Source organism: Symphalangus syndactylus, chromosome 4 (assembly GCF_028878055.3).
Source record: "Symphalangus syndactylus isolate Jambi chromosome 4, NHGRI_mSymSyn1-v2.1_pri, whole genome shotgun sequence".
NCBI classification, from domain to species: Eukaryota; Metazoa; Chordata; class Mammalia; order Primates; family Hylobatidae; genus Symphalangus; species Symphalangus syndactylus.
In genome coordinates, this window is record NC_072426.2 from 62,146,221 (window position 1) to 62,163,288 (window position 17,068).

A 17,068-nucleotide genomic window follows, 5' to 3' on the forward strand; every position below is an offset into this window, starting at 1 on the left:
ATAATCTATTTGCAGCACATTGGTTGGATACTTGCAGCCAAATGCATTCTGTATTGATACAGGAAGTTATCTTAAAAAATAAGTATTGCACCACAAAATTGAAATTTAAGAAGCAACCTCTCTGGTAATTTGGGATTATATGAAAATTTATGTTTTTACAAAATAAAAATTACATTACATCAAGTTTTGCTAAAGTTTCATAGATTTTTTCAGTGCCTTAAGAACTCATGCTTTACCTGCACCATCTGCACATGTACCCCAGAACTTAAAATTAAAAACAAAAAAACGGAACCCATACTTTTTGAGAGGAGGCAGAATTAAAGTCTATCTTTTCTTTTTTTTTTTTTTTTTTGGTGACTCCAGCGTTTTTAATGTAAATTCAGCAAACTGTTCTCAGTGCTGGGTGAGTTGTCACTTTATGGAGGCCCACGGGCTGGGCCAGTCTCTGCCTTTTTACAAAGACAATTACAAAACATGTATCATCTGACATCCAGCCAGAGGAAATTGAGAAAGACATGGGCAACTCACCCTCTGGACCTAGTGCATCTAGGTTGTCAATATTTAGTAATGCACTCTCAGAAGCTAGGTGTATTAGTCAGGGTTCTCCAGAGAAACAGAACCAATAGGCTGTATATGTATAAAATGTGCACATATATACATACATATCAATATACCCATATATAGATTTTTACATATATGGATATATATACATATCTATACAGATATCGATCTATATTGAAATAAATCTTTATTTTAGGGAGTTGGCTTATGTGATTGTGGAAGCTGGAGAGTCCAAAGTCTATAAAGTAGGCAAACAAGCCAGAAGCTCAGGGAAAAGTTGATACTGCAGTTTGAATCCAAAGGCAGTCTACTGACAGAGTTCCTTTTTTCTCAGGGGACATCAGTAGTTTTTTTTCTGAAAACCTTTAGCTGATTGGATGAGGCCCACCACATTATGGAGGGTAATTTGCTTTACTCAAAGTCAGCTGATTTAAATTGCTTCACAGCCATATCCAGATGTGTTTGATCAAGTATGTGGGTCTCTGGCCTAGCCAAGTTGACACATAAAAATAACCATAACTCTAGACCAGGTACTACTCCTTCCTTCTTTTTTTTTTTTTTTGAGACGGAGTCTCACTCTGTTACCCAGGCTGGAGTGCAATGGTGTGGGCTCGGCTCACTGCAACCTCTGCCTCCTGGGTTCAAGCGATTCTCCTGCCTCAGCCTCCTGAGTAGTTGGGACTATAGGTGTGTGCCATCACACCTGGCTAATTTTTGTATTTTTAGTAGAGATGGGGTTTCACTATGTTGGCCAGGCTGGTATCAAACTCCTGACCTCATGATCCTCCTGACCTCATGATCCACCTGCCTCAGCCTCCCAAAGTGCTGGGATTACAGGTGTGAGCCACCATGCCTGGTCTACTCCTTCCTTTAAGTAGTTGCTAACCTGAGTGAGCCATGCAGACAAGGCCCAGGTTTAATCCAAAACTTCACTAGCTTTCTCCGAAATATGAACAACTAGATCTTACATTTCCCAGGGGAAACAAGCAAGGTTTAGTTTTCCCTCATATCCTCCCTATTATTGCTAATAGTAGACACTCTCCATACTTCAAACAGGAAGTCACTTTCCTAAAAGTCTTCACAGTTCTTGGTTGCCCACCAGGATTTAATAACATGATCTCACAGCTTTTCTAAAGATGTGATGAGTCAAAATAGAATGAAATTTTATCTTGTAGCTCAGCAGCTACAGAGAAACAACTTGGCATGGCAACCAAAATTTAATGATGGCCTTTAGGGACATTATACAATGATTTAGCCTTGGTTGAGCTTCATAGCCTCTCAAAACTGGTCCACTTACGTACAAAGTTGGAATTTGATCATGTCTTCTTGATGATGCAACAACTTAGCTAGTTAGATGAGAAACATCCCCATTCCAGTTAAAGAAATCAGAGCCACCACATGGGTATTACATTCAGATACTTTCTCTCAAATTAGTTGAATAGGAGATGTCAAATGTGCAGAATAAAATAGGTAACATTTGTTAAATGCTTAACACATGCCACACTTAGTTCCAAGTACCTTATATGGATTAGGTATTTTAATTCTTACAGAACACTAGTAGTAAGATCCAATTATCCCCATTATATAGATGGGGCATCTGGAGCAAAGGAAAGCCCTGTAGATCTCTGAAGGCCATACAGCTAGTTAGTGACAGAGCAAGGACTCACATCTAAAGAGCTTGGCTTTAGAGTCTGCTCTAAACCACAGCACTGTCCTGGGTGCTGAATAAGAGAAGCGAGTTACAGTATGCTCAGAGCAGAGCTCTCAGACTGGCAGGTCTGGAGTCATGGAGCCATATTACTGCAGAGTAAACAGTGGCTGGCATTTTAAAAAAAAGAATATATTGGAGTGAACAAGCCCCAGAAGGTATCTACCAAAAATAATTACACTAGAAATGAACACTGATCAACTTTGTAAGTAGAGAACTGGTTTATGGTCCTCATATTAAAAACCAGCTTTTTGGTGTTCTCACATGGTATGAAAAGAACCAAAGTACAGAAAAGAGGTTTTTTTTTTTTTTTAAATTTAAAAAATTTTTTAAAAAAATTAAAAAAAAAAAAAACAAGCCATGGGCAGTGCAAAGAGACAAGGGAAACTGAATGCACCAGAATAGAGGCCACATTTTTGCTGAGAATTTTTACCCATTTTTATGGAGAAGCTAATTTGAAATTTATATTTGAGCTTTACTGTACCTGTATTGTAGTTTTAGTATATACATATTATTACACTCAAGTTATCTATATAATTGTATATATTCATAGATCTCATTCAATATCATAGTTTGAGTGATTACTCAATAATTCCCTTTATTTTCTTTCTGAAACCTGAATTAAAGAATAGTTTGAGCTATTGTGCCTTGAGCTGCTCATCTGGATTGAGCAGACTCTGCCTTGACTATCAGGGTCATGATGCAGATGCTGATTGTGGTTGGTCTGCCAAGCTTCACCTTTCTCATGGTAACGCCGGGGTGTGCTGGCTGAAGTCGGTGTTCTTCACAGAAATTTCACTGTGGTTGTCTTCCCTCTGATTAACGCAGTAAGTGGCCTCCACAGGGCCTAGCTCATGGACGTTGTGTCTCTCTCTGTTTTGATAGAAATATAAATTTGACTGCTCTTGAAAAAAAATCCTGATATCTGAAGTATGAGGAGGGGTGATTAGAAGGAGGAGCAACAGCAAGAGCTGTTGAGCTGTTTGAATACATTGGCAGAAAAGATTAAAAAAAGAAAACTTATCTGCAATACCGATTATGTGGATAGTCTTCAGAATGATTTAGACACGTTGGAGTGATCAGGCCGTCACGAGCTTGGCTGTGGTTATAAGATGCTCACTCTTCTTTTTTTACATTCCTGGCTGAGGTTCAAAATTTAGAGAGGTGGCAGGCTGAGGCCCCACGCAGCTGTCAGCATCTCTGTGGGCATCTGAGACGGCACGGGGCCCACACATGGCCATGAGCGAGGCTTGGGCCCTCCTTTTCACAGGCGGGCTCTGGATAAAATGCGAGCAAGGCCGGCCTTGAGACTGCGGCAAGAGGCTGTGTGGAGGGAGTGGCTTGACTTCCACCTAGTGGCAATTGCAAATGGGGCAGCCACTCTTTCCAGGTTAGAAACATTTAAGACTAACAACCCTTCCAAATACGGGGCTCAGAATTTTCCTAACTCTTTCCCTTGGGAATAGGCCAATTCTGACTGCCACCAAATCAAACCAAACAAAAGATAAGCGAAGCAAACCAAACCAAACTTTTTGGGTGCATCTTCAGAGAGAAATTTTTAATTTCAAAGGAATTATCATTTTATATAGGTATACAGAGATTCAAAAGTTATAAGCTGTGGTTAAATGTTCTTAAGCAATGGAAAAATAAAAACTTTAATAGTAAAGTTAATTTAAGTTAATCTTAAAAGGTAAAACTTCATGTTTTTCAATAATTAGGAAAAGGAAATTATATGGCTAAATATATCTCTGCTCTTGAAATACTGTTTTATTTAACAGAGTACAATAATGCTAACTCTAGATATTTTTCCCCATTTTAAAAACACTTACATTTATGTACTTACTACTTCACTTTGAAAAGTAAGACAAATTAGAGTATTGATTTATGAAAACTCTTCGCTATCTTTCATTATTGTTTTTTTCCTGAGGATTAATATGTAAAATATACTGTTTTGCAATAATTAATGACAATTTAGAATATTTTTATTTCATAGACTGTTTTCAACATTCTTTTTTCTGATGTAGAAAGTCCATCTTTTATTCTTTCTTTTGCTCATTTCTTACCAACCACTTTAATATCCTCAAAGCTTGGCTTCCATTATATAATTAATTGTCTAATTCTTAATATAATGATCCAGTATGGCATTAAAATAAAGTAACATTATTAATGTTGATTAAATTTTGTATGTCTAAAATTCTATTTTGTTATTGTTGATATCAATAAAAATTCCATAAAAATAAAAGTAAGAAATATTTCTATTATAAGGTGTATTATGAGCATAAGAAGAATATAGACTATAAAAATTAAATTCAATTTTTTAGAATATATGTCAATATGATTGTGTAAGCATAGTGTACGGTTTTTTTTAAAGTGATGTTTTAAAGGCAGAGAAGCAGGACTGAGGAGCAGCTTTGGATCAGACAGATAGCTGTTGGACAGATCATGCACAACTTAGCTTTGGCTTTATTATCTAGAAAATAGATATAATAAAATACATATACATAATATTTGTTATGATGATAAACTAACTAATGTTTGTAAAGCACATAGTATAATGCTGAGAAAATAGCACTCAAAAAGGGTGATAGCAAATATATATATACCTACTGTGTTTCCACGAAAATTAAAAATACAAAAAACTTTTAAAAGGGTGATAGCTTTTGTCATGATGTTGTAATAGTACTATATTCTTTTAATAGTTACTTCTCAGATAACCAATAATTCTGAGTTTTATACCAAAGAGGAGCATATTGTTTATAAGTAGTAGTATAATAAGCTTTTTAATATATTTAGATTTGTATTCAGGCACTCCTATGTAGTCATGGTTTTATAGACAAAAAGACTATGACTTTTCTATTTTGTGTTTTTCTTTTCCTGCTTCTTTACTTTGGAATTTTACTCATAAGAAAGGTGAATTTTTCTCAAGAGGAATAAAGAAGTATTTATGATATGTGCTGTGGTTTGAATGTGTACCCAAAGTTCAAGTGTTGGAAACTTAATCCCCAGTGCAACAGTGTTGAGAGGTGGAGCCTTTAAGAGGTGATCAGGTCATAAGGGCTCTCCCTTGTGAATGGATTAGAGTGGGTTAGTTATCTCAGGAGGGGGTTCCTGATAAAAGGTTGAGTTTGGCCCACTTCTTCTCCCTCCCCTTTCTCTCTCTCTCTTTCTCTCACACACAAACTCCATTGCCCTTCTGCCTTTCACCGTAAGATGATGAAGCAAGAAGACCCTTGCCAGATGTGGCCCCTTGACCTTGAACTTCCCAGCTTCCGGAAATATAAGAAATAAATTTCTTTTCTCTATAAATTACCCAGTCTGTGGTATTCTGATAGAGGTGCATGGAACAGACTAAGACAACATGCATGGACCAAATTCCATTATTTTACTCTGGTCAGGTCTGGGTAAATAACAGTGCCAAATCAAGTAGCTGAACATTGTATAACTGATTAAATCTTTAAAATTACTCTATACAGTATACAAAAATCATTTATTGTTTCATTATCAATTATGAAAAATTATTTCCTTCCCTCAATTTAAATATTTAGTGATTAAATTAAATTTAATAAAACAAAATCCTCAAGTTTTTTATTGAGAAAAGTTGTTTTAGGTTAGTGAGATTATAATTTATATAATTATTTCCACTGAAAAGCCTTATTGTGTTCCTCTTTTTATTGCCTTATAATTTTTTATATGTCTTAGTTTATTTAAATGCCATTGAATGGGAAAAAAAACTTTTTTTTTTATATACTCACACTCAACACAGAACATTTCTGTGATCAAACGTGTGGATTTCCTCCCCACATACCAAGCATTTCTCCAATTCTCTGCAGTCATCAACTTGATGTCCTTCAACTTAACTCAGTTCTGACACTATCTACCTGGAGATACCATCAAGTGCTTTAGGTTAAGGGCTCAGTCCCACAAGACTGCGTCCCACTTCAGAGGACAGTTGAAGTCTAAATTGTCACCTGTACTTTTGATGGAAGAGCTATAAATTGAAGGTTCTCTTGACCCCCTTCTTGGGTTCAATCATTTGCTAGAAAGGTTCACAGAGCCCAGGAAAGCAGTTTACTTACTAGATTACCAGTTAATTGTAAATAATTTAACTCAAGAACAGTCAGATGGGAGAGATGCATAGGGCAAGAAATGGGAGAAGGCGCTTGGAGCTTCCATACTTTCTCCAGGCACAACACCGTCCCAACATCACCATGTGTTTGGGAATCTGGATACTCTTCAAATCTGTCCCTTTGGGTGTTTATGAAGGCCTCACCATATAGGCATGATTGATTAAATGATCAGGCATTGATGATTAGGTCAATCTCTAGTCACTCTCCATTCTATCAAGGTTGGGACCTGGGGCCGAATGTTCCAACCCTCCAATCACACGGTTGACTCCTCTGGTTGTCAGGCTCCCATCTTTAGAGACATAAGTCCCCTCATTAACATAAACTCAGGTGGGGTTAAAGAAGTCTTCTTATGAGTAAGAAAAGATGACCCTTTCAGTTTCATTACTGTTATCATTTAGGAATTAAAAGTATTTTAGGAGCTATGGCCAGGAATCGTGTATATTTCTTGTTATATCATAATATCACACCCATAGTATTGAATCTGGTCAAATAGCTCTTTGACTTACAGCTTTGGCTTAAGTGCGTCCCATAAATTTGAAAAGGGTTTTGGCTGCTGATGAAGGAATTTCAGAAGACTAATGCCGAAATCATAGCAACTTGATTCTACTAGTTTAAACAAGTACATTTACTTAGTGTTTTCAGACTACATAAAAGAAAATATTTACTTTTTCTCTGTTTTAGTTTATTTCATATGAATTCACAGCACAGCCCCCATTTAAATTGCAGAGTTAGTTATTCAGGGAGCTCTGTTCCAGGAGGTAGTGTGCTGTTTGGGCGCTCCTGTCACTCCCCACCTCCTCCCTTTTTCTTGAGTCTGAGGTACTGCCCATATAGTATCTGCACTGCACATGCACTGGAAGGTGGAGGCCCAGAAATTGATTGATGTCTCAATTAAGAGAGGGCTATGTGGTTCTTTCCGCCACTTAACAGTAGGCTCAAATAATTTCAGCTTCTTCAGTGATTCCAATGTCAGCAGATGCTGAATGTTCCTCAACCACATCTTGAAGTTATTACAGATATAGATATAGATATAGAGATTGGCTTTAACAATAGCAAACTGTGATTTAAACACAGTAAAGGAAAATACTCTGGAGTTCTAGAATGTAAAGTACATAGGGAAAGAAGATAGTGGCTAAGACTTTCACTTTTATATTTTGTGTTTTGTTTGTGTTAGAGCCTATTTCTAAAATATTACAGGGAAGTATTTATGTGTGTGTATATATATATATTATAATATATATCCCCTTTCATCCATATTTACATAATCCATATCTATATATGTATATGTATGCCCGATGTATATATGTATGTACAATCTATTTTATTGGCTTTATAGTTTTAATACATGAGTCTCGTTGGATTCAATTTATGCTATCGCTGATAAGAAACAAATAAACAATTTGGTGGGTTTGGTTTTAATCTTTTTTTTCAGCAATAAACAGAGGTACTCTAAGTTATTTCTTCTAGTTTAGTTTTATGGTATTTATATAATTATAAATCAGGTCAACTCCTTCCATTTTAGAAGTTATATTTTACATGTAAATCTTTAGCAAACACTAATTCTTTCTAGACAAAAGAAATGAGAACATTTTATTATGTTTTTTAATAAATCACACCAAATTTTATAAAAATTCCTCATGCAGTGTAATAGCTCAGCACAAGAAAAAATATATTTGTCTTTCTAAATAATATATTTATGATTTGATACATTCAGTTTTCTAGAGAGCCTACTTATGACTATAGTTTTCTTTTTGCAAACAACAATGGCAGAGAAAGGAATGTAAGAATAGAAGACATCCGATTTGGTTAGCAAGCAATAACCCCTTGGTGGTGTCCTCCTTTTCCTTTACCCCCTTTTCTGATTAAAATGAATTTAAAACTAACTTATATTGATAAAAATATATCATCTACTGTGCAAAGGTGTTAGATCACTCCTCCCAGCTCTGCGAAGGTCACTTCTAGAGGATTGTATTCAGTCCTGGGCATCACACTTTCAAAAATGTATCAAAGAATACTTCCTCCAGAGGAAAGGAGCAAGAAGATGAAGGACTTCAAATCATTAGATATAGAAGGATGACCGAACTGTGACTGGTTAGGATGGAGAAGGAAAGGCTCAGGGGAGTGGTTGGGAGCTATCAACTAGTGGATAACCTGTTAATAGAGGTCACTAGAAGCGATCTGTCTTTGGAAGTGTGGTTGGATTAAATTATCTTTAATGGTTTTTCCAAAGTTGAAATTCAGTGGTTCTTTTTCTGACCTTTTGCTAGAGTTGTTCTGAGGAGCTGAGGCTTGGTGCAGGTGTTGTCTTCACATTTCGTTGTAGAAATTTACATACTTACTATGCCTTGCAGTACTGCAATTTCATAATTGTCTGTATGAGGAGAATACTTAATATTTCATGCCAGATATATTTCTTGTTGTTAAATGAGTGTTTTACTCACGTAATCATGATATGGAAATATCCCTATGGAAACCATTACAATATGTTAAGAGAACTTTATGTGAAATTTTAATGGTCAAAATTTATGGTCAGTAGTAGATTTGCATGCTTAACTGTGTAAATATTTCTGCTTGATTGTCTAAATCTATGTTGCTCTTTGGTATGAGGATCAATGTTTTGAAGGAGCCTCTTCTTTCTTTCCTTCTTTTTTTTTTTTGAGACAGAGTCTCGCTCTATCGCCCAGGTTGAGTGCAGTGGCGCGATCTCTGCTCACTGCAAGCTCCGCCTCCCGGGTTCACGCCATTCTCCTGCCTCAGCCTCCCAAGTAGCTGGGACTACAGGTGCCCGCCACCACGCCTGGCCAATTTTTTTTTGTATTTTTAGTACAAGTACATTGTAGTAGTTTCACCGTGTTAGTCAGGATGGTCTCGATCTCCTGACCTCGTGATCCACCCGCCTCTGCCTCCCAAAGTGCTGGGATTACAGGCGTGAGCCATCGCGCCTGGTCTCTTCTTCCTTTTGTACCTCTATTTCAGGAGCTCAATGAATAAATATGGTAATTTTTAGACATGTGATATCTGAAAGCAGGTCTGTCTGGGATGCGTGTCATTCTTTGAGATAAGATGCCAAATAACTTGCAGCAGAGTCTAAAGATTAATAAGTCAGCATTTAGAAATATATCAGATTAGTTTGTTCCATATAATTCCTTCCAGATTCTTTTATATGATCACTATCTCTGACATTAATAAGCACGGGGAAACAAGTAGAGAAAGAAATAATTATTTAGCAGGAAGAAAATTGCTCAAGTCCCCCTATTTTGCTTTAGTCACAGCTTGTAAATGTTGTATTTAAGAACTTTAATAAAAAATTTGAGAAACTGGAAGATAAGGAAAATATTGGAAGATGAGAAAAATATAATAATATAGTTGCTTCTAAACCTAGAAAATGAAGAGGTCTTTTGCCTTTAGCCCTCCTTCTTTAGAATTAGCCTAAGGGAATAACCATGGAACAAATGCTCTCCCATTGGTGCATTCTCAGGAATAGAAATGTTTGAGAAATAACTTGATTACATAAGACATATTACAGTCTGTGAGGGAAAAGAAGAATAGATACCTTTATAACTAAGCTCAGCATATTGTGAAAGACCTGAAGATGGAGCTCTTTGCAAAGTTTTGATAGTGAGTGTGATACCAGCATTTAGATATTGGTGCTTGTTTACAGTCTTAGAACTTTCCTTTTCCCCAAAACTTTGATTTATAATCTGCTTGAAATGTAAACTTAAGCATCATATTTTTAAATGTGGAAGAATTAAGGAAAAGTTACACAAAATCTATGATTTTTTGGATCATATTTCTGAAAATAATAGCCTAACTTAAGAATCCTCAGCAGTCATTCTTATTTTGTTTTCCTCTTTAAATCTTGCATGGTGTCATTTTTGGTGATAGTGATGATAGTTGATAACGTAATGTTCATGGTGAATGTCTTCCATTAATTGTACTTGAGACCTCCTTTTCCACAGCTACCATATTTACCTTTCTTGCTTACTTTCATTTTAGATATGAGATAATACATAAACAAACAAACATGTCTTTCAGATATACCTTAGCAATGTTTTAGAGTTGTTTTGTGATCCCAAAGAAACATTTTCTTTGGCAATCTGTTGTCTAGTTTGATTTTTAAAATGAATGAGCTTCCATATCCTTCCCTCATCCCTTTCTGCCTCTTATATTTATTCAAAAGAATTTGCTGTTACTCATTTTTTCTTAGTATATAGTTGCTAAATCTTTTTGGTGTTTTCTATTTCTCTGTTTTTTTCACATTTGTATATGTATGCTTTACAAACCTAGGATCAATTTTAGAAATCAATCTAATATTTTAGGATGGCTAACAATACATTGACTTAAAAAATCTTTTTATTAGGATTCCATGTGAACTGTTTATGGGAAATAGTTGTTTTCTATATTTTCTGACTTCTTTGTGTTTCAGTCAATGCTGTGAGCATTGCTTAAGATAACTCAATTAATTTTAATTATATTTCTAATAAAGGCAATGTTTTTTAATTCTAAAATTTTAGGTTACAAAGTTTAGAGTCATTCTAAACCACTGTTGAGATACTCTCCAATGTGTATAAAACCTATCCTGTCATATATATTTCTTAATTCATTGTTATGTGATGGTTTAATTAAGAAGCTTAATTGAGCTTCAGAGATAAGAATTAAGCTTGTCAACCTTTCTGGTTATGAGCAAGCTGCTTGCTCATTTTTCTTGTAGTTTTGAAAGAGCACAGCATAAATACTGGAAAATATCATCTTTGTTCCTTTTAATTACTAAACTGAAATCCCAAAGCGTTACTGTTTCAAACAAACACTAAAATGCATGCAAATCTCAGAAAGCATATTTTGGTGTAGTGGATAACTACCACTTTGCTATATTTTTGTGTTTTAAACTATATATATAAAATATATATCATATGTATATAATGACACTTGGTGAGAATATTAGAATGACTTTAAAAAAATAAAAAACAATGAATGTGTGATTAGTTTAGTGAAGAAAATATTAAAAATATCTCATGTATAGCAGTAATTTTGTTTTTTCCTTTTTTAATAAATGAAAAACTAATGGTTGCAGATTATACAATAAATATTTTAAAATATGTTTTCACAGTTGGTAGTTTTAAATGACCATTTAAAAATTATAATAATTATTCCTTCTTTGCTACCATAGTGACTTCATCAGATTAATCGTTTTCTTCGTATTAAGTCAAATTTTTAAGGAAGAGTAACTCACTAACTTTTCTTGAGAAACTTGAAAATGCAGCAAACACTGATGACCTTGGTTATAATGGTGCTTTCATTAAATGTGTCAACCTGGCATTACCATTTTAGTCCAAATTGAGTCCATTTGATTTAATTTGAAGAGTGAAGGGCAAGAAATGTGAACTTCTCTGTAAGTAGCCCCTCTCTTTCTTCTACCAGGAAGCCTTTCCAGGAAACCTTGCTGAACTTCCAGTCTCTCCATATCCCTAACTCTTCTTGACCAGGCACTCTTCAGTGTGCTCCCACAGTGCCCTGCATTTAACTCTTGCATAACTTCTATAACACTGTAGTCCTGTATTGTCATTGCCTGTTTATCACTCTCCCCCTTTCCCTTCCAGCAGATTAAGTGCAAGAGCATGTCTCATATTGCTGCAAAAATTAACACAACAAATGGCACATGTTAGCATCCAATAATTATTAATGAATCCATCAGAAGTCTATAGAATCTGGCTGCATATACACAGTTGTCTTCAAAACAAGCCCGCAAATGAGGCGATTACTCTTGCAAGCACCATTTTTATATACTCACATTTATGTATGTAGAAACTTGAATTTTTATATACTCAAATTTATACATGTAGAAACTTGATTTTTTCCCCCTGAGACTAGCAATGTCAGTTGAAAATCTTTTTATTCATAATTTGGTTTTTGATAACTTAAAATGCAGTTATTTTCTTCCACAGTAGTATATTGATACATTTCTTTGACATTCCATTTAGAAGTTGATCAAATTTAAAAAGTAATATATTTTTTATAAAGGTAAATAACTTGTATTATTAATTTGTCAGTATAATTTTGTCATGAGTAATCATTTTTATGTGAGATTTTGGGAGATACAATGAGTAGTACTGTCATAGTAGTTTATGAATGAATGGAAATACGCTGTAAAACTGTCCATTTGGTTTTATGCTTTCAGTAATGTAGATTATTTTCTCAGCACTGTAATAAAATCATCTGAAATCCATTAAAATCCACCTGGAACCTGTGAAATTCAGAAACAGAAGTAATTTAATCCCTTCATGGCATGACAGAGCAAAAGGAAATCTTACATGGTGCCAGTGATTAAAATCCCAATCCACTAGTCTTCTCAGTCACTTGGTCTCTTCTTCATTCATTCCTATCTTTGTAGATGAGACCCTTGAGACTTAGGTTTAATTCTCACCAGTTTTAACATCACCCCAAAATGCCACAGAAAAATGCCTCATCCATTGCTAAATTGATTTTCTCTTAGTCACTTATTTGTATGTTTAAGAGATTATCCAAGGAACTACAAGGGTGTTTTTTTCCTCTTTCAAAAATCTGCTATTCACAAGGTCTGTGAACATCTTAAGTTACTTCCTTTACCACCTTGCCACATCCTCTTACAAACTTTTATTGTCTTGGGCTCTGCGGTCAATTATCCTGTTTGAGACTGATGAATAAGAACTATTCATAGATCTCTCACTAACCCAGTGGATTAAGAGTCTCTCTGGGTATTTCCAGTACTAAAACATTAGACTGTATAGAACAACAATTACTTGATATTTTGAGAAAAACAATTTATTTTTAGTTATACTCAGATAGCTATGATGTCTTTGAACATTATATTATTTTCTCCCTCTTAAAATATTAAAAATATTGCTTCTTGGAATAGGGAATTTGAAAATTAAAAAAAGAAAAACTATTAAAAATAAGAAAAATAGGAATTTTATTTTGGTATGATTTAAGGTAATATAGGAGGAAGACTCATGCAAGGAAACCATGAAATGCAAAGATACACAATGAAGATTGACTTGGACATTTCTGCAGGGAAAAACAATTTGCAATAGATAGTGGGTTATAATTAGTATTTAAGTGAGCACTCTTGTTAGTAGAATGAACTCTATGATGATCCTAGACTTTAGATACTGAAGTGTGGAACCTAAATGTTGGGCTTTATATTCATCAATCAAATGTTTATTGAGTGCCTAATAAATGTCAGGCCCTGTAATGTCCTGAGGATATTGTGGTGAACAAACAGTTCCTGCTCTCACAGAGCTCAGGTTCTCACAGAAAAGACCGACATCGCAAGTGTTGAGTATGGAATTAAACTTGTAGTTCAAAGATTAGAAGTGAAGTTGGGAATGGCATCCATGGTTTGCAAGAATAACTACATGATAGCTCATTTTTTTTTGCTATATTTTTTCCCCTTGAAATATCAGTTTCTTTTTTTTTCTGTAAATCCCTTATCAATTAATTTCTATTGACACAAAGTAAAATCTCATTCAATTGGGACATTGTTTATTTATTATATTACTATTGTTATTAATATTCTGCAAAAGATACTTTTTAAACATTTGAATATAAATTATATTTTAAAATTATGCACAGGAAATATTTTGGTATGACTTACTGGTTACATATATTATTTTTCAATTTTTCTCACTGTCCTATTACCCTATATTTATTTTTGAATTTTTTCGAATATCACTAATCTGAAAAGTTAGATAAATATTTAATTTTTGTTATGATTTGTCTATTTAAGTGATAATGAGATTTTGAAGACCATAGAAAGAATAAACCAGAGGGATGGCAATGCAAACAAATAAAACCTGTTATAAAGAAAAATTTGATTTAAATAATCTGGAAACATTTCTTTTTCCTTGAATTAGCATGTTTAAAGAAAAAAGAAGGAATGAGACATGTTTGATTCTATTATACATGTTTACACAATCTCTGAAGGACTATATTGGGCATTTATCTGTCCATAAATGCTACAAATAAGAAAAAATAGATGTTAAAATAAATATGAATAATAGTAAATGACCAGTTATGACATCAAACTAATGAGCACCATAATCTATTGGAATTTATTATAAAGTCTTGTCTTTTGCACAAAGTGTTGGGATACATTTGAATTTGCATCTAAGTGGTAATACTTGATTTGTTTTGGAGATTAATACATTCACATAAAATATAATTATGATTTTATTAAAAATGCTGGTTTAATTGGCCTTTGCAAATTTCTTTTAAGGATAACGCAAAACCATTTATTCATTATTATTGACATGCATAGAATAAAGCATAGGCAAAGTAAACTTATATCCTTGATTTGCTGGAATACCCCAGTTTACACCTGCTGTAGATCAATTAATGCCAGTTAATTATTTCAGCCCCACTTTACTCTCAACAGTGTCCCAGTTTGGACAGAAATACATCTTCACTTGAGTAAAAGGTTCAAGAGTTTAATTTTGTCTAGACAACTAAATTAAAGAAAAAAAATCATTATTTTTTAAACAGAAATTTAAGCCTAATTTAAAACATTTTGAAAAAGTAACAAAGATCACAAAATCTACATATAATTTTCCAGAGCTGGATCTTGAATAGTAATTAATTCCTGGGACAAAATGAAGATTTTACTTTTAATTCCTTAAGCCATAATATTCGGTTCCAATTTGCTAGGTTTTATAAAGTTTTGAAGGGCCACCTTAGAGTTTCTAAACGTGGGTTTAGGAGGAGTCCTACTATTGGTAATAATTAACATTTTGATCAGTGTATAGTACCAGACACCATTCTAAGAGCTTTTTGTACATGATTTTTATCGAATCCTCACAGTAACATGATGAAGGAGGTACTATTATTCTCTATTTTACAGCTGAGGAGACTGAAGCTTAGAGTAGTTAAGTGATTTGTGTCCTTTCTGCTTTGCTGAACAATTGACTAGATAGCTATGTTCCAAGTCAGCAGGATAAAATGGGTCCATCTCTCCTACCAGTGAATGTAACATTAATATTTGCTTCCTAACTCATGAGATGTTCAGTAACTTCTGAGATTTCACATTGTTATATGTGGGAAGATTGCCATAGACAATGTAGTCTATACATTCCTCGAGATAATCTAAATTTTACTCTGGGATCAAGCCACATCATCAGGTATACATACTTGGATAACACTGCTTGGGAGCATTAAAAAATGTGCCTCCTCTGAGCTAGGTTCTGGTGTTATTCCCTGAGTTTTCTTTTAGAACAATTTGAGTAGGTGCTCCATTTTTTGTTAGTTTATTTATTATTATTAGAATACTCTTTTTTTTTTTTTCTCATAATGCCCACCAGATTTTAGAGCTAGGAGAAGCCAAGTGTCTTCTGAGTTGTTACGTCTTTTATTTTATGGGCACTGTATATTTTGTTCCTGATAATGTTGTTTTCTTTCTTCGATTTCCAGAAAATCAGAGCCACATGTCTGATTTACTTTTGGCTATTAGACAAAATTTTCAATGAACTTTTCTTATGCTGACTTTAACCCTGGCTGTCTTTTCTTTCTCTGTCATTAATGGCAAGAGCATGGATCTAGAATTAGACTACTAGGATTCAAATCTCATCCTAGTTGCTCTTCAATTTTATATCTTGGGCAAGTTAATTAGCCTCTCTCAGCTTTCTCGCCTGTAATAGAGGAGGGTAACAATAGACAGACCTCATAAGGTCATAGGAAAATTAAATGAAATAATACATGCAGAAATCTTTGAACACTCCCTGGGATATAATGTAGGTGTGTATTACTATTATATAATTACATTGTCATTTGTAAATCTACTCAAACCCTTTTTATATTGAGGCTTAACATAAATAAATGTTAAAATGTTGCCTTGCTCCATACGTAGTATGAAAACAAAAACATACTTTGGCCAAACTGAAGTATATGTTAGACTGAGACTACAAATCACAAAAGATTTTGTTTACCTTGTTTTGCCTATTTTCAGAAAATATTTAGAGAATTTAGGCAAAACCCAGAAGACTCGTGTAGATGAACAGTTTTTAATAATATGTAAATGATACTCTGCAAATTTGAGAAACTGATTAAATAAATGTAAACTTCTGATTCTGCTAAGATAGAAATAGAAGAATGTATCAAATAGGTAAATGTAAGCCTAAATAAAAGAAAACAAATATATAAAATAAATATGAAATTTTGCCGATACTTTACCTTTTCAGGAAATGAAAGTATTTTCTGTTCCATTGTGTGGGAGGAAGCACTTGAGTTTCAACCACAAAAGCAAGCATGTACAGGCAACCAAACACATGCAGAGATGGTTGGCCAGCCTCATTTCTGCAACAAGCTCATGAAAGATGGGTTAACTAGGTTAATACTGTAGCCTGCGAAAAACTCATTGAGGGTAACTAGCTTTTGTGGGGACATTGCATGTATCATTTCCCTTTATTTCTTAATAAAAGGAATACTGTAGCCTACGAAAAACTGTTAATACTGCAGCCTATGGAAAACTCACTGAGGGTAATTAGCTTTTGTGGGGACATTGCATGTATCGTTTCCTTTTATTTCTTCAAAGTTTGACCAAGCTATACAACAAGACGATATTTTCTGTTGAAGCTTGGAACTAACATTAAATTACAGATAAAAATTATTTTCATCTTCAATTTATCTGAGTTTTATTATTATCAAG